The sequence below is a fragment of the Musca domestica genome, unplaced genomic scaffold (assembly GCF_030504385.1).
Source record: "Musca domestica strain aabys unplaced genomic scaffold, Musca_domestica.polishedcontigs.V.1.1 10, whole genome shotgun sequence".
NCBI classification, from domain to species: domain Eukaryota; kingdom Metazoa; phylum Arthropoda; class Insecta; order Diptera; family Muscidae; genus Musca; species Musca domestica.
Window position 1 is genome coordinate 18942745 of NW_026712115.1, and position 20504 is coordinate 18963248.

Consider the following 20504-nt stretch of genomic DNA (forward strand, 5'->3'; position numbering starts at 1 on the left):
ATATTAAGAATTCAGTAAATTTTTTTCTGATGGACCTGATATTCATGCATAGTATTGAAAATTTTTGGTTTTAATCCTTCTCCTCGATTTCATCAAAATTGTTGAATATTTTATTTTGAAGATTCATTTTTTCTGTTTCGCATATAGGGGTTATGGCAAAGATAATAAAGTTTTTGTTAGATTTTTTATTTGATTGTTAATGTTTTCGTATTAGAGACCGAAAACAGGTAAAAATAAAATTTTTTTTACTGCGATCTTGTTATAAGCTCAATATCGGCAGCATTATTAATTATAGTTTGGTGCGAATTTTCATTTCTGCGAGCAAAAATGTGTCCATTTTTCACCCAGACATACTTCCAGCCGTTTTCTTTAGCTTTAGTTTTGGCCAACCATAACAATCTCCTGTAAGTCGGTGTTAGCTCATCATTCACGTATACGTACTTATTTGTTGGCACAATACTGTCGCTTAAGACATTCTCATCTACCCTATGTCTCTTTAAATTAGTCATCAGCTCTTTCTTTTTATTCATCGATGAGAGCTCCACTATTAGTTTACTCCTCGATTTTACCAAATATGCGTTCTCAATATGAGCATCACTTATTTCGACGCCCACTGAAGCAGCAATTTTCTTCACTATCGTAGCAGCATCCAAATTGGCAGCATTAGAACACTTGATTTCAATGTTTCTCTGTATTGTTTTCTGCTCCAATATATTTATTCTCTTATCCATCTCAGTTATCTGCTTGCTCTTCTCTTCATCTCGTTTTTGCAGTTCATTGACATGAGATGAAATGTTGGATAATGTGTCGTTTATCTTCATGAGGTTAGTGTTGATGCTCTCCATCATATTGCCTAACATTTGCTGCATTGTTGTTTTCAGCTCTGCCATGTCCGACTTGATCTCTGCATAATGCATATCATTGTTGTTGTGATATTGTAATTCGGTTGTTGAAGCGATGTTGTTGTTGGCGATGTTTACAGCATGTCCATCCCTATATATATATATATATATACTATGTATCTGTACCGAAAATTACCTTCTAATCAATTTTGTAATTTTTTCATTCCAGGTGACAATCCTGCCGCTATGTATCACGGACATGTTGGGTCATCAACAAAATCATATCAAATACATATACTCCATATTCTTACAGGTCTAATTTACGTCACGAATATAAAGCCAAATATAGTGTTGTAATATTTTATTTATATAAACATAGGACAGCGTAGATACACAAGACTATCGCATCGGCGACAATAATAAACATCGTGGTAACATATATGTCAATATAATTAATTGATGAATGTGGTCAAGACCAAGATGGACCCTACTCCGAAAATACAAATTTTTATGAGAAGAGGATTCTACTCCCAAAGAAACAAATATGCCAAATAATTGCCACAAAAAAAATTAAAAAAAAATTCATGACCTCGAAAATAACTTAATTCATATAAAGGTTATACCAAAAAGTGGTATTTAAGGTATCTTGAAAGTTTAGTACGAATTTCTGAAAGGCTAGAAATCCTTTTCTTTTCCAAATGTCCAATTCGTTCTACTATTTTTTTATTGTTTAGATTATTGAATCTTTAATATTATAATGAAAATAACAATAAGGTTTCATATCTTATATACTAATATTTTTATAGGGAGGTTTGCAATACAATCACCCCATATTTTTTTCATGCTTTAATTATTATTGTTTTTTTATAATATAGATGTGTGTTATTTTGTGGGCTTGTGGATACAGTTATATCCGTGAATTGATTGAGTAGGTAGTTAAGATTAGTTTAGATACAGATATATCTAAGTGAATCGCGGACTACAGAAATAGTCTTACGGATATAATGTTGCTTTGTTTAGATACAGTTATATCTAATCATCCCGCGGACTACAGTAATAGTCTTATCGATTTCTTCACTAATCTTTCCGCGGACTACAGTAATAGTCTTTTCGATTTCTTCACAGAAGCAGCTTCCAATTTAGCATACTACTACCTGTAGAAGTATAAAATTGGGCGACGTTCAATTTGCCAGACAAGAGCTGAAAATAATGAGTGCGTAAGACAAAAAAATAAACTATATGATAGAAAGAGTGTCACGTCTGCGCAGTCTATCGTGTCCTCCGAATAGTAGGAGTTGGCGGGCCAAGTTATTTGGGTGCTCGGATAGTTTGTTTAAGTACTTGCGGCAAAGCTTCTTTGTTTCTTCTTCAACAGTAAGTATATTTAGGTCCTTGTGGATGTTTGCGTTCCTTATGTACCATGGTGCACCTGTAATAGATCGAAGAATATTCGACTGTCTTCTTTGTAGTTTACTTACGTTAGAGGCACTAGCTGTGCCCCAGAGCTGTATGCCATACGTCCAAATTGGATTTATTATAGTCTTAAATAATAGGACTTTATATTCTAATTTAATAGAAGAACTTATACCAATTAACCACTCAAGATTGGCCTTTTTAGTTTAATTTGTGTGATTTTTGCATCGATGTGTTGCTTCCATGTAAGTCTCCGGTCCAGGTGCATTCCGAGATATTTTACGGTATCTTTCTGTGGAACTTGAGTATTAAAGATTTTTATCGTGGGGCAAAGTTCACGTCTTAGAGCAAAAGTAACATGTATGCACTTGCTTGCATTTACCGATATTCTCCATTTTGTCAGCCAATTTTCGAGAAGATATACATGGTATTGTAGTTTTTCCGACGCAATCAGAGGATCCTTGTGTATGCTAATGAAAGCAGTATCATCAGCAAACGTTGAGGTTAGAGTTTCATTGGTTGTGGGCATATCGGCAGTAAATAACACGTACAGAATTGGTCCTAAGATACTACCCTGTGGGACGCCAGCCAATATTTTCTCGAATTTGAAAGAATGTCTTTCGATTTAACAACAAACGTACGATTTGACAAATAACTACAAAAAAGTTTATGGGTGTTTTTAGGTAGAGTTTCACAAATTTTGTATCGAATTCCAAGATGCCAGACTCTGTCAAACGCTTGGGAAATGTCTATAAATAGCGCCGAGCAGTACTCCTTCCTTTCGAATGCCATTCTAATGTTTGTGACTATGCGGTGCACTTGCTCAATAGTACTGTGGTTCTTACGGAAGCCGAATTGGTGGTCGGGGATTATATTGCTATTTGTAATACGGGGAGTTAACTTCCTTAGTAAAGTTGTTTCGAACAGCTTTGAGAATATAGATAGAAGACTGATGGGTCTATACGATTTTACCTGCGTTGGATCTTTTCCAGGTTTCGGAATCATTTCTATTTCAGATTCTTTCCATACAGACGGGAAGTACCCTACTCGAAGAATGCTGTTAAATATAAATAACAATAGTTTAACGGCCGGTGTTGGTAATTTCTTGAGCATGTTTGGAGTAATTCTATCTTTACCCGGGGATTTTTTTAGTTTTATCGAGGCTATAGAACTTTCGATTTCTTTTAGAGAAAATCGTATTGGATTCGGAACAATGTCGTCAATTAAAGGTTGAACAACTGTCGATGGTCCGGGATTTGGGGTAAATACAGATTCAAGATGTTCGGCAAATGCGTTTACTTTTTCTTCTGTAGATCTTGCCCAAGTCCCATTTTCTAGGCGAATTGGAGATTCGTGGGCGATAGGTCTTCTCAAGTTTTTTGTGGCTTTCCATAAGCTGTAGTCAGTTCTCTCTGTGGGATCCAGGTTATTTAGGAATATTTTTAAGTTTTGCTCTTCATTTAATCTGAGTGCTTGTTGTAAGAGTTTTTCACATTCTTTTAGTTTTTCCCGAAACCTAGGTGATCGGTGCTTCTGCCATTCTCTTCTGGCCTTCCTTTTATCAGACACGAGTTTTCGAATGGTCGATGGATTATAGGAATTATTTTCTAGTTTTGAAAATTTAGTGGGAGTGGCAACATTGACAGCGGTGTTGACTATCGAAGTAAATATTTTAACTGCATTGTCAATTTCTTCTCCGGACTTTAGAGGAGTGTTAGAATTCACATGTGTACTGACATATTTTTTGTACTTCATCCAGTTTGTATATTTATTTGGTAGATAATCCGGGGAAGTTGCGAGTTGAACATCATTTAATGTTATTATAGTTGGGGAATGGTCTGACGACAAGTCAAACGAGGGTACCACGGACATTTGTTCCCTCTTAATATTCTTTGTTACCGCAAAGTCAATTAAGTCAGGACGTTTTTGCAGGTCTGAAGGCCAGTAAGTAGGCTGGCCAGTAGATAACACGTCCAGTTTAGCGGACGAAATGGAGTTTAAAAGCTGTCTACCTCTGGGTGTAATAAGTCTAGATCCCCAGAAGGTGTGTTTGGCATTATAATCTCCAGCTGCAATGAATCTACTACCAAGAGATGAGAAAAAGTGTGCGAATTCATCTTTGCTTATACTATGTCTCGGAGGACAATATATTGCAGATATAGCTGTATTCGTTGAAGATAGTGCAACTGTTGTAGCTTGTAGGTGGTCAAACTTATATTCTGGTATGGGGTAATGCTGAATTTTATTAGAAATTATCACCGCGGTGCCACCGCAAGCTCTCCCACTAGGGTGTTTAGTGTCGTATGTACTGTAACCGTTTATTCTAAAACAGTTTCTAGAAGTGAAATGAGTTTCAGATACCAGTAAAATGTGTATGTTGAGTGAGTGAATAAAGTTTTCGACCTCGTGTTTATGTTGGCTTAAGCCGTTTGCGTTCCAAAAACAGATTCGAATTTTATCTATTTTTGTTTTAAAACTATTTGCATAATCATAGATTGATTTCTCACAATATCTTGCATCATGCTTTGCATACTTGTCATAAAAGAATTCATGGTGACGATAAGTTTTTCGATATATTCAGTATTTCACTGTTTGATGTCCCAATAAATTTTGCATTTTGACGTATTGTTGTCATATGAAAGAAGTAGGTCCACGTTTTGAAATGAGCCTCAAAACTCCTTGTCTGTCACTGTTTTGTTAGATGCCAATTGTAGAAATGAAATATCCCCATTTAACATTGTATTGCACACTTATTTCATTTTTATTATTATTCATTCAGAATTCAAAACAATTACAAGTAAAAACGCAGCTAAGTTCGACCTTTCTCCATTTGGAAGGAACTTGAAATTTTTCAAAAAACTTCCGGAAACTACCACTTAAATGAAGACTGCCATATGGACTCTATACGAAGAGGTGAACCTGCTTACGAATGTGTTGGTCATAGGCTGTAGTACACATTTCAAATTTCAAATACGAAATTTGATAATAATAATTCCGGTAATTAATGTCTCTAAAATCATGAAAATACCGAATATAGGGAGGTGCCGTTAAATAGGGGATATACGAAAACGTTTAAACGCATACAATTTTTTTGTCACAGGCTGTAGTACCCATTACGAACTTTAAATACGAAATTTTTTACAATTCCGGTGAATAATGTCTCGTAAATTATAACAAGTAAACAATTTGGAAATTTTTAAAAAATAAAATCCTTAAAAAAGTCTGTTAAGATTTTAAAAATACCGAATATAGCCGGTTTATTCGGGTCTATACGACGTAGACATACATAGGCATTGTTTGCCATAAGCCATTACCATATTCAAATTCGAAACTTGAAATAAACGGTGAATAATGTAGCTAAAATCATCAAAATATCGTATATAAGGAGGTGCCGTTAAATTGGAGTTGTGCGAAGACCTGGACCAGCATAGACAATTTTCTGTCACAGGCTGTAGCATCTATTACGAACTTCAAATACCACATCTCAAACAACTTCGGTGGGTATTGTACCTAAAATCGTCAAAAATACCGAAGACCTGGACCCGCACAGACAATTTTCTGTCACAGACTGTAGTTCCCATAACGAACTTCAAATACCAATTTTGAAACAATTCCGGTGAATAATGTCGCTAAAATCATCAAAATACCGAATATCGGGAGGTACCGTTATATGGGGGCTATATGAAGACGTAGACATGCACAGACAATTTTCTGTCTTAGGGTGTAGTATCCATTTTGAACTTCAAATACCAAGTTTGAAACAATTCCCGTGAATAATGTCGCTAAAATCATCAAAATACCGAATATCGGGAGGTACCGTTATATGGGGGCTATACGAAGACGTGGACCTGCACAGACAATTTTCCGTCTTAGGGTGTAGTATTCATTTTGAACTTCAAATACCAAATTTGAAACAATTCCCGTGAATAATGTCGCTAAAATCATCAAAATATCGAATATGTGGAGGTAGCGTTATATGGGGGCTATATGAAAACGTGCATCTACATGACCCATTTACGAACTTAACCTGCCTACTGGAAAAATAAACATGTGTGCAAAATTTTACCCATCTATCTCAATTCATTCGAAAGATAGCGTGATTACAACAGACAGACGGACAGACAGACAGACAAACGGACATCGCTAGAACTTAGAATTTTACGCTGATCAAGAATATATATACTTTGTTGGGTTGGGATATGAGTATTTCGAGGAGTTACAAACGGAATGACAAAGTTAATATACCCTCCATAGTATGGTGGAGGGTATAAAAAGCAGTAAGTTCGGCCGGGCCGAACTTTGATTACAACCGACGGACAGACGGCGAACAGAGCTAAATCGTCTTAGAATTTTACGCTGATCAAGAATATATATACTTTTTTGGGTCTAAAGTTATTATTTCGATGAGTTATAAACGGAATGACGAACTTAATATGCCCTCCATACTATGTATGGTGGAGGGTATAAAAAAGAAGCTAAGAAGCTAAGCTGACCCTCCACCATTTCGAAGGAAATTGAAAATTTTCAGAAAAAAAAAAATCCGAAAACTACCGCTTAAATGAAAACCGTTATCAGGGGACTATACGAATACGTGGACCTGTATACGAAAATTTTTTGCAATAGGTTGTATTACCCATAACCAACTTCAAATACCAAATCTGAAACGATTCCGATGAATACTGTTGCTGAAATCATCAAAACACCGACTATCGGGAGCTACCGTTATATGGGGGCTGTACGAAGACATGGACCTGCATACAAAAATTTTTGTCATAGGCTGTAGTACCCATTACTACAGAGAGACGGCCATTGCTAGATCGTCTTAGAATTTTCGCTAAGCACCTAAGTTCGGCCAGGTCGGAGTATCGAGAGGTACCGTCCTTAGTAAAGTTGTTTCGAACAGCTTTGAGAATATAGATAGAAGACTGATGGGTCTATACGATTTTACCTGCGTTGGATGTTTTCCAGGTTTCGGAATCATTACTATTTCAGATTCTTTCCATACAGACGGGAAGTACCCTACTCGAAGAATGCTGTTAAATATAAATAACAATAGTTTAACGGCCGGTGTTGGTAATTTCTTGAGCATGTTTGGAGTAATTCTATCTTTACCCGGGGATTTTTTTAGTTTTATCGAGGCTATAGAACTTTCGATTTCTTTTAGAGAAAATCGTATTGGATTCGGAACAATGTCGTCAATTAAAGGTTGAACAACTGTCGATGGTCCGGGATTTGGGGTAAATACAGATTCAAGATGTTCGGCAAATGCGTTTACTTTTTCTTCTGTAGATCTTGCCCAAGTCCCATTTTCTAGGCGAATTGGAGATTCGTGGGCGATAGGTCTTCTCAAGTTTTTTGTGGCTTTCCATAAGCTGTAGTCAGTTCTCTCTGTGGGATCCAGGTTATTTAGGAATATTTTTAAGTTTCGCTCTTCATTTAATCTGAGTGCTTGTTGTAAGAGTTTTTCACATTCTTTTAGTTTTTCCCGAAAACTAGGTGATCGGTGCTTCTGCCATTCTCTTCTGGCCTTCCTTTTATCAGACACGAGTTTTCGAATGGTCGATGGATTATATGAATTATTTTCTAGTTTTGAAAATTTAGTGGGAGTGGCAACATTGACAGCGGTGTTGACTATCGAAGTAAATATTTTAACTGCATTGTCAATTTCTTCTCCGGACTTTAGAGGAGTGTTAGAATTCACATGTGTACTGACATATTTTTTGTACTTCATCCAGTTTGTATATTTATTTGGTAGATAATCCGGGGAAGTTGCGAGTTGAACATCATTTAATGTTATTATAGTTGGGGAATGGTTTGACGACAAGTCAAACGAGGGTACCACGGACATTTGTTCCCTCTTAATATTCTTTGTTACCGCAAAGTCAATTAAGTCAGAACGTTTTTGCAGGTCTGAAGGCCAGTAAGTAGGCTGGCCAGTAGATAACACGTCCAGTTTAGCGGACGAAATGGAGTTTAAAAGCTGTCTACCTCTGGGTGTAATAAGTCTAGATCCCCAGAAGGTGTGTTTGGCATTATAATCTCCAGCTGCAATGAATCTACTACCAAGAGATGAGAAAAAGTGTGCGAATTCATCTTTGCTTATACTATGTCTCGGAGGACAATATATTGCAGATATAGCTGTATTCGTTGAAGATAGTGCAACTGTTGTAGCTTGTAGGTGGTCAAACTTATATTCTGGTATGGGGTAATGCTGAATTTTATTAGAAATTATCACCGCGGTGCCACCGCAAGCTCTCCCACTAGGGTGTTTAGTGTCGTATGTACTGTAACCGTTTATTCTAAAACAGTTTCTAGAAGTGAAATGAGTTTCAGATACCAGTAAAATGTGTATGTTGAGTGAGTGAATAAAGTTTTCGACCTCGTGTTTATGTTGGCTTAAGCCGTTTGCGTTCCAAAAACAGATTCGAATTTTATCTATTTTTGTTTTAAAACTATTTGCATAATCATACATTGATTTCTCACAATATCTTGCATCATGCTTTGCATACTTGTCATAAAAGAATTCATGGTGACGATTAGTTTTTCGATATATTCAGTATTTCACTGTTTGATGTCCCAATAAATTTTGCATTTTGACGTATTGTTGTCATATGAAAGAAGTAGGTCCACGTTTTGAAATGAGCCTCAAAACTCCTTGTCTGTCACTGTTTTGTTAGATGCCAATTGTAGAAATGAAATATCCCCATTTAACATTGTATTGCACACTTATTTCATTTTTATTATTATTCATTCAGAATTCAAAACAATTACAAGTAAAAACGCAGCTAAGTTCGACCTTTCTCCATTTGGAAGGAACTTGAAAATTTTCAAAAAACTTCCGGAAACTACCACTTAAATGTAGACTGCCATATGGACTCTATACGAAGAGGTGAACCTGCTTACAAATGTGTTGGTCATAGGCTGTAGTACACATTTCGAATTTCAAATACGAAATTTGATAATAATAATTCCGGTAATTAATGTCTCTAAAATCATGAAAATACCAAATATAGGGAGGTGCCGTTAAATAGGGGATATACGAAAACGTTTAAACGCATACAATTTTTTTGTCACAGGCTGTAGTACCCATTACGAACTTTAAATACGAAATTTTTTACAATTCCGGTTAATAATGTCTCATAAATTATAACAAGTAACAAGTAAACAATTTGGAAATTTTTAAAAAATAAAATCCTTAAAAAAGTCTGTTAAAATTTTAAAAATACCGAATATAGCCGTTTTATTCGGGTCTATACGACGTAGACATACATAGGCATTGTTTGTCATAAGCCATTACCATATTCAAATTCGAAACTTGAAATAAACGGTGAATAATGTAGCTAAAATCATCAAAATATCGTATATAAGGAGGTGCCGTTAAATTGGAGCTGTGCGAAGACCTGGACCAGCATAGACAATTTTCTGTCACAGGCTGTAGCATCTATTACGAACTTCAAATACCACATCTCAAACAACTTCGGTGGGTATTGTACCTAAAATCGTCAAAAATACCGAAGACCTGGACCCGCACAGACAATTTTCTGTCACAGACTGTAGTTCCCATAACGAACTTCAAATACCAATTTTGAAACAATTCCGGTGAATAATGTCGCTAAAATCATCAAAATACCGAATATCGGGAGGTACCGTTATATGGGGGCTATATGAAGACGTAGACCTGCACAGACAATTTTCTGTCTTAGGGTGTAGTATCCATTTTGAACTTCAAATACCAAATTTGAAACAATTCCCGTGAATAATGTCGCTAAAATCATCAAAATACCGAATATCGGGAGGTACCGTTATATGGGGGCTATACGAAGACGTGGACCTGCACAGACAATTTTCCGTCTTAGGGTGTAGTATTCATTTTGAACTTCAAATACCAAATTTGAAACAATTCCCGTGAATAATGTCGCTAAAATCATCAAAATATCGAATATATGGAGGTAGCGTTATATGGGGGCTATATGAAAACGTGCATCTACATGACCCATTTACGAACTTAACCTGCCTACTGGAAAAATAAACATGTGTGCAAAATTTTACCCATCTATCTCAATTCATTCGAAAGATAGCGTGATTACAACAGACAGACGGACAGACAGACAGACAGACGGACATCGCTAGAACTTAGAATTTTACGCTGATCAAGAATATATATAGAATGACAAAGTTAATATACCCTCCATAGTATGGTGGAGGGTATAAAAAGCAGTAAGTTCGGCCGGGCCGAACTTTGATTACAATCGACGGACAGACGGCGAACAGAGCTAAATCGTCTTAGAATTTTACGCTGATCAAGAATATATATACTTTTTTGGGTCTAAAGTTATTATTTCGATGAGTTATAAACGGAATGACGAACTTAATATGCCCTCCATACTATGTATGGTGGAGGGTATAAAAAAGAAGCTAAGCTGACCCTCCACCATTTCGAAGGAAATTGAAAATTTTCAGAAAAAAAAAATCCGAAAACTACCGCTTAAATGAAAACCGTTATAAGGGGACTATACGAATACGTGGACCTGTATACGAAATTTTTTTGCAATAGGTTGTATTACCCATAACCAACTTCAAATACCAAATCTGAAACGATTCCGATGAATACTGTTGCTGAAATCATCAAAACACCGACTATCGGGAGGTACCGTTATATGGGGGCTGTACGAAGACATGGACCTGCATACAAAAATTTTTGTCATAGGCTGTAGTACCCATTACTACAGACAGACGCCCATTGCTAGATCGTCTTAGAATTTTCGCTAAGCATCTAAGTTCGGCCAGGTCGGAGTATCGAGAGGTACCGTCATATGGAGGCTATACGAAGATGTGGACCTGCACACACCATTTTCTGTCATAGGCTGTAGTACCCATTACGAACTTTAAATACGAAATTCGAAATAATTCCGGTAAATAATGTGGCTAAAATCATACAAATACCGAATATCGGGAGGTACCGTTAAATAGGGGATATACGAAAACGTCTACCCGCATACAAATTTTTTGTCACAGGCTGTAGTACCCATTACGAACTTTAAATACGACATTTTTTACAATTTTGGTGAATAATGTCTCACAAATTATAACAAGTAAAAAGCAGTAAGTTCGGCCGCGCCGAACTTTGAATACCCTCCACCATTTTGAACGAATTAGAAAATTAAAAAATAAATAAATAAATAAATAAAATCCATTAAAAATTCTGTTAAAATCTTTAAAATACCTAATATCGGAGGGTGCCGATATATAGGGGGATATGCGATATTGTGGACCTATATAGACAAATCTATGTCTGGGGGTAAAGTACTCAAAAATAACTCCTTGTGTGGATTTTCAGACCATTCCATTGAAAAATGTGGTTAAAATCACCAAAATACCGAATATCGGGGGTACCGTTATATGGGGGCTATACGATATCGTGGACCTATATAGACAACTCTCTTTCGAGGATAAAGTACTCAACTTTCTTTCAAGGGAAAAAGTACTCATAATGAACTCCTCGTGTGGGATTTCAGACAATTCCATTGAAAAGGTTGCTGAAATCATCAAAATACGGAATATCGGTGGTACCATTATATGGGGGGTATACGGTATCGTAGAATTATATAGACAACTCTCTTTCAGGGGGTAAAGTACTCAAAAAGAACTCCTTGTGTAGAATTTCAGACAATTCCGTTGAAAATGTTGCTACAATCATCAAAATACCGAATATCGGGGGATATACGATATCGAGTACTTATATAGACAATTTTCTTTCAGGAACTCACAAAGAACTCCTTGCGTAGAATTTCAGACAATTCCGTTTAAAATTGTGGCTAAAATCATTAAAATACCGAATATCGAGGGTACCGTTATATTGGTGCTATACGATGTTGTGGACCCATATAGATAATTCTCTATCAATAGATAAAGTAGTCACAAGGAACTCCTTGTGTGGATTTTCAGACAATTCCATTGAAAAATGTGGCTAAAATCGTCTTAGAATTTTACGCTGATCCAGAATATATATACTTTTTTGGGTCTAAAATTATTATTTCGATGAGTTACAAACGGAATGACGAACTTAGTATGCCCTCCATACTATGTATGGTGGAGGATATAAAAAGGAAGCTAAGAAGCTAAGCTGACCCTCCACCATTTCGAAGGAAATTGAAGATTTTCAGAAAAAAACAAGTAAAAAAGCTGTAAGTTCGGCCGGGCCGAACTTTTAATACCCTCCACCATTTGGTACAAATTTGGCATTTTCTAATAAATAAAATCCGTTAAAATTTCTGTTAAAATCTTAAGAATACTGAATGCTTATACGACGACGTGGGCCAGCATAGGCAACTTTTGTCATAAGTTATTACACTATTTAAATGCGAAACTTGAAGAAAAATCTGTTTATAATCTAGCTAATATCATTAAAATACCGAATATGGGGGATACCGTTATATGGGGGCTATACGAAGACATGGACCTGCGCAGACAATTTTCTGGCATGGGCTGAAGTATCCATTCCGAAATTCACATGCGAAATTTAAAACAATCCCGGTAAATAATGTCGCTAAAATCATCAAAATACCGAATATCGGGGGGTACGGTATATGGGGGCTATATGAAGACGTGGACCTATATGGCCCATTTTCTGTTTTATGCTGCAGTATCTATTACGAACTTCAAACACCAAATTTGGAACGATTTCGCTGAATAATTTCGCTTAAATCATCAAAATACCGAATATCGGGGGGTACCGTTATATGGGGGCTATATGAAGACGTGGACCTATATGGCCCATTTTCTGTTTTATGCTGCTGTATCTATTACGAACTTCAAACACCAAATTTGGAACGATTTCGCTGAATAATTTCGCTAAAATCATCAAAATACCGAATATCGGGGGTACCGTAATATGGGGGCTATATGAAGAAGTGGACCTACATGGCTCATTTTTTGACTTAGGATGTAGTATCCATTACGAAGTTCAAGTACCAAATTTGAAACGATTCCGGTAAACAATGTCGCAAAAATCATAAAAATACCGAATATCGGGGGGTACCGTTATATGGGGGCTACACGAAGACATGGACCTACACAGATAATTTTCTGTTTTATGCTGTAGTATTCATTACGAACTTCAAATGCCAAATTTGAAACAATTCCGGCGAATAATGTCGCTAAAATCATAAAAATACTGAATATCGGGAGGTACAGTTATATGGGGGCTATACGAAGACATGGACCTGCGCAGACAATTTTCTGGCATGGGCTGAAGTATCCATTCCGAAATTCACATGCGAAATTTAAAACAATCCCGGTAAATAATGTCGCTAAAATCATCAAAATACCGAATATCGGGGGGTACGGTATATGGGGGCTATATGAAGACGTGGACCTATATGGCCCATTTTCTGTTTTATGCTGCAGTATCTATTACGAACTTCAAACACCAAATTTGGAACGATTTCGCTGAATAATTTCGCTTAAATCATCAAAATACCGAATATCGGGGGGTACCGTTATATGGGGGCTATATGAAGACGTGGACCTATATGGCCCATTTTCTGTTTTATGCTGCTGTATCTATTACGAACTTCAAACACCAAATTTGGAACGATTTCGCTGAATAATTTCGCTAAAATCATCAAAATACCGAATATCGGGGGTACCGTAATATGGGGGCTATATGAAGAAGTGGACCTACATGGCTCATTTTTTGACTTAGGATGTAGTATCCATTACGAAGTTCAAGTACCAAATTTGAAACGATTCCGGTAAACAATGTCGCAAAAATCATAAAAATACCGAATATCGGGGGGTACCGTTATATGGGGGCTACACGAAGACATGGACCTACACAGATAATTTTCTGTTTTATGCTGTAGTATTCATTACGAACTTCAAATGCCAAATTTGAAACAATTCCGGCGAATAATGTCGCTAAAATCATAAAAATACTGAATATCGGGAGGTACAGTTATATGGGGGCTATATGATAACTTGGACCTACATGGCCCATTTACGAACTTAACCTGCCTACTGGCAAAATATACATGTGTGCAAAATTTTAGCCTTCTATCTCAATTTGTTCGAAAGATAGCGTGATTACAACAGACAGACAGACAGACAGACAGACAGACAGACGGACAGACAGACACACAGACAGACAGACGGACATGGCTAAATCGTCTTAGAATTTTACGCTGATCAAAAATATATATACTTTGTTGGGTCTGACATGAGTATTTCGAGGAGTTACAAACGGAATGACAAAATTAATATACCCTCCATAGTATGGTGGAGGGTATAAAAATCCGAAAACTACCGCTTAAATGAAAACCGTTATATGGGGACTATATGAATACGTGGACCTGTATACGAAAATTTTTGTCATAGGCTGTAGTACCCATTACTACAGACAGACGGCCATTGCTAGATCGTCTTAGGATTTTACGCTAAGCACCTAAGTTCGGCCAGATCGGAGTATCGAGGGGTACCGTCATATGGAGGCTATACGAAGATGTGGACCTGCACACACCACTTTCTGTCATAGGATGTAGTTCCCATTACGAACTTTAAATACGAAATTCGAAATAATTCCGGTAAATAATGTGGTTAATTCATAAAAATACCGAATATCGGGAGGTACCGTTAAATAGGGGATATACGATATCGTGGACCTATATAGATAATTCTCTATCAATAGATAAAGTACTCGCAAGGAACTCCTTGTGTGCATTTTCAGACCATTCTATTGAAAAATGTGGCTGAAATCACCAAAATACCGTATATCGAGGGTACCGTTATATGGGGGATATACGATATCGTGGCCCTATATAGACAACTCTCTTTCAAGCATAAAGTACTCAACTCTCTTTCAAGGGAAAAAGTACTCATAATGAACTCCTCGTGTGGGATTTCAGACAATTCCATTGAAAAATGTTGCTGAAATCATCAAAATACGAAATATCGGGGGTACCGTTATATGGGGGATATACGGTATCGTATAATTATATAGACAACTCTCTTTCAGGGGGTAAAGTACTCAAAAAACTCCTTGTGTAGAATTTCAGACAATTCCGTTGAAAATGTTGTTACAATCATCAAAATACCGAATATCGGGGGGATATACGATATCGTGTACTTATATAGACAATTTTCTTTCAGGGGGTAAAGTACTCACAAAGAACTCCTGGTGTAGAATTTCAGACAATTCCGTTTAAAATTGTGGTTAAAATCATCAAAATACCGAATATCGAGGGTACCGTTATATTGGTGCTATACGATGTTGTGGACCTATATATATAATTCTCTTTCAATAGATAAAGTACTCACAAGGAACTCCTTGTGTGGATTTTCAGACCATTCCATTGAAAAATGTGGCTAAAATCACCAAAATACCGAATATCGGGGGTACCGTTATATGGGGCTATACGATATCGTGGACCTATATAGATTATTCTCTATCAATAGATAAAGTACTCACAATGAACTCCTCGTGTGGCATTTCAGACAATTCAGTTTAAAAATGTTGCTGCAATCATCATAATACGCAATATCGGGGGGTACCGTTGTATGGGCGATATACGATATCCTATATAGACAATTCTCTCTCAGGGGGTAAATTACCTATATAGATAATTCTCTTTCAATAAAATACTCACAAGGCACTTCTTGCGAGGAATTTCACACAATTTCATTAAAAAATGTGGCTAAAATCATAAAAATATCGAATATAGGGGGGTAGTGTTATATGGGGCTATACGATATCGTGGACCGATATAGCCCATCTTCGAACTTGACCTGCCTGCAGACAAAAGAGAGATCTGTGGAAAATTTTAGCTTCCTATCTTGATTTGTTTTGACTGTAGCGTGACTACAACCGACGGACAGAATGCGGACAGGGCTGAATCGTCTTAGAATTTTACGCTGATCAAGAATATATATACTTTGTTGGGTCTATTATTTCGATGAGTTACAAACGGAATGACGAACTTAATATACCCTCCATACTATGTATGGTAGAGGGTATACAAAAGAAGCTAAGTTCGGCCGGGCCGAACTTTTATGACCCTCCACCATTTCGAAGGAAATTGAAAATTTTCAGAAAAAAAACCGGAAACTACCGCCGAAATGCAAACCGTTATATGGGGACTATACGAATACATGGACATGTATACGATATTTTTTGCAATATGTTGTAGTACCCATAGCGAACTACAAATACCAAATTTGAAACGATTCCGATGAATACTGTTGCTGAAATCATCAAAATACCGACTATCGGGAGGTACCGTTATATGGGGGCTGTACGAAGACATGGACCTGCATATAACCATTTTTGTCATAGGCTGTTGTACCCATTACAACAGACAGACGGACGTTGCTAGATCGTCTTAGAATTTTACGCTAAGCACCAAGGTTCGGCCAGGTCGAACTTGTAATACGGATTATCGAGAGGTACCGTCATATGGAGGCTATACGAAGATGTGGACCTGCACACACCATTTTCTGTCATAGGCTGTAGTACCCATTACGAACTTTAAATACGAAATTCGAAATAATACCGGTAAATAATGTGGCTAAAATCATGAAAATACCGAATATCGGGAGGTACCGTTTGCCCGCATACAAATTTTTAGTCACAGGATCTAGTACCCATTACGAACTTTAAATACGACATTTTTTACAATTCCGGTGAATAATGTCTGACAAATTATAATAAGTAAAAAGCAGTAAGTTCGGCGGTCCGAACATTGAATACCCTCCACCATTTTGAACGAATTATAAAATTTAAAAAAAAAAATAAAATCCACTAAAAATTCTGTTAAAATCTTTAAAATACCTAATATCGGAAGGTGCCGATATATGGGGGATATGCGATATTGTGGACCTATATAGATAATTCTCTATCAATAGATAAAGTACTCGCAAGGAACTCCTTGTGTGGAATTTCAGACAATTCAGTTGAAAAATGTTGCTTAACTCATCAAAATACGCAATATCGGGGGGTACCGTTATATGGGGGATATACGATATCGTGGACCGATATAGCCCATCTTCGTACTTGACCTGCTTGCAGACAAAAGAGAGATCTGAGATTTTAGCTTCCTATCTTGATTCGTTTTGACTGTAGCGTGATTACAACCGACGGACAGACGGCGGACAGGGCAAAATCTTAAATCTTAGAATTTTACGCCGATCAAGAATATATATATATACTTTGTTGAGTCTAAAATGATTATTTATATGAGTTACAAACGGAATGACGAACTTAATATACCCTCCATATGTATGGTGGAGGGTATAAAAAAGAAGCTAAGAAGCAATTCGTAGAACCCATAACGAACTTCAAATACAAAAGTTTGAAACGATACCGATGAATACTGTTGCTGGAATATGTATTAGCATACTTTCCGAAATTATTTGAATTGACATTCCGAATTTATTTAATATATTATATATATATATATATTTTTTTGTCGTATATAATATATATATATATATATATATATATATATATATATATATATATATATATATATATATATATATATATATATATATATATATATATATATATATATTATATATATATATATATATATATATATATATATATATATATATATATATATATATATATATATATATATATATATATATATTATATATATATATATATATATATATATATATATAACAAAATACGGACTATCGGTAGGTACCGATACGTTATATGGGGGATATACGAAAATTTTTTGTCGTAGGCTGTAGTATCCATTACGAACTTCAAATATGAAATTTGCAATAATTCCGTGATTAATGCCTCTAAAATAATGAAATACGAAAACGTGGACCAACATACGAAAACGTCCGACTTGGCTCATTTACGGTCTTAACCTGCCTACTGGTAAACTATGCATGTATGCAAAATGTTAACCTTCTCGAAAAATAGCGTGATTACAACAGACAGACGGGCATTGCTAAATCGTCTTAGAATTTTACGCTAAGCACCTAAGTTACCCCAGGTCGAACTTTTAATACGGAGTCGAGAGGTACCGTCATATGAAGGCTTTATGAATATGTGAACTTGCACAGACCATTTTCTGTCATAGGCTGTAGTATCCATTACCAACTGCAAATACAAAATTTTATACAATTCCGGTGAATAATGTCGCTCAAATCACCAAAATACAGACTATCGGGAGGTACCGTTATATGGGGGCTATACGAAGATCTGAACCTGCATACAAAAATTTATGCCATAGGTTGTAGTACCCGTTTGGATCTTTCAGAATGAAATATGAAACGATTCCGGTGAATAATGATGCTTTAATCACCAAAATACCGACTATCGGGAGGTACCGTTATATGGAGGCTATACGAAGACTTGGACCGGCATACAAAAAATTTTGTCGTAGGCTGTAGTACCCTTAACGACCTTCAAATACGAAATTTTAAATAAATCCGGTAAATAATGTCGCTAAAATAACGAAAACACAGAATATCGGGAGTTACCCTTATATATGGGGGCTATACGAAAACGTGGATCGACATGGCCCATTTAAACATGGTAAACTTTTTTTTAGTCTTCTATCTCAATTCGTTGGAAGGATAGCGTGATTACAAAAGACAGATGGAGGGGCAGACGGATATCGCTTGAACGTCATAGAATTATACGCTGATCCACAATATATAAACAACGCCAAAAATATTTTGTGAATTACACACATATATATATATATATATATATATATATATTAGTGCCGCAATACGATATTAAATGGCGATCTAGCCATCTAGCTTTCAACACACAGTGCTTCAGCTGGAAGATGCAAATACATTTAAACAAACATACAAATCCATCAATCAGTGAAACACCGAATAAAAAGGGTGCAAAATAGTGAATTGGACATTCAGTAAGAAGAGGATTTCTGTCCTTCCAGAAATTCTTCCTAATCTTTTAAGATACCTAAATTTGATTTGCAGGTCATGATATGGGTCATAACACCCGGATAAGGGTACAACCTGTTTTTAGGTATATTTTACATTTTTACGATATTTTTCATACTAATTTCGGTAAATGTTGGTATTTTGAGAAGAAACCATTCTTGCAAAAACTGATCACGTTATGATTTAAGCTATTTTCGGGGTCTTGGCCACTTTTTAATTTTTTGCCATTGTTAGGCATTTTTGTTTCTAAGGGGGTAGAAAATATCTTCTCATAAAATTTTCAATTTTCGGAGTAGGGCCATCTTGATCTTGACCACATTCATCAATTGATTTGCCTAAAAAATTGTATTAAGCCTACCCAGGGGTAGAGAACCACCTTACAGATAATTGTCCACATAGGCATTTAAGTATATTCCCCACATTAGTGTAGCCGCAAGTGTGGTCAGAAAAAAACTTTTTTTATTCTATTGAATTTGTAATCCCCAATAGAACATTGGTTGGGAACGTAGGTTTGGAATACGTCTATATGAAATAAATTCCGAAATGTCAAACTAGGACTTATTCACTGGGAAATGGTAGGAGAAACATGAAAAATATAAATATAAGATAGGAACACGTGACCGAACATTTGTTCAATCGTCATTGAATTGTACTATGATGAAAAATATGGACTTTATGGGGTCTCCAACGCACAATTAAAAGTCAAAAATAAGATAGAAAATAATTTAATTTTCTTAATTATCTTAAGGTAATGGGTGTAACAAGTAATTACCTTTGACTATTCTGAAATCATTTTGCCATCAATTATGAACACGTTATTCTAAACGTTGGATATTCAAATTCCAAATAACAGCTCATTTGAATGGAAAATGTTGCTAAGCTCTTTACAATGCCAAGAATTGAACTGAGTTTTCACATGTATCTATTATACATGTTCTATATCATACAGGTTTTTAACACTCAAATTAAAGCCTATGGCTGAAAAATAAGATCAGGCTAGTCCAAATATCTAACACCAATGGTAGGTGAACACCGATTATAATTTTTGCGATGAATATTTATCTCTAATTAGAAAATACTTTGGAGTCATTTCTTAAAATAACAATTGTGACTTATAGTCAGATCTGTGTTGAACTTATTATGCTTCAAAAAATATACATTACAAACTAAAAGTACGGACACGCAACGCGGACCGGGCCCATACTTTTAGTCTTTAATGCATATTTTTTAAAGCCTATAGAACACAGATCTGAATTATGTAAGCGGCACAATTTTCATTATAAGTAAAATAACTCCATAGTAATTTCAAAATAG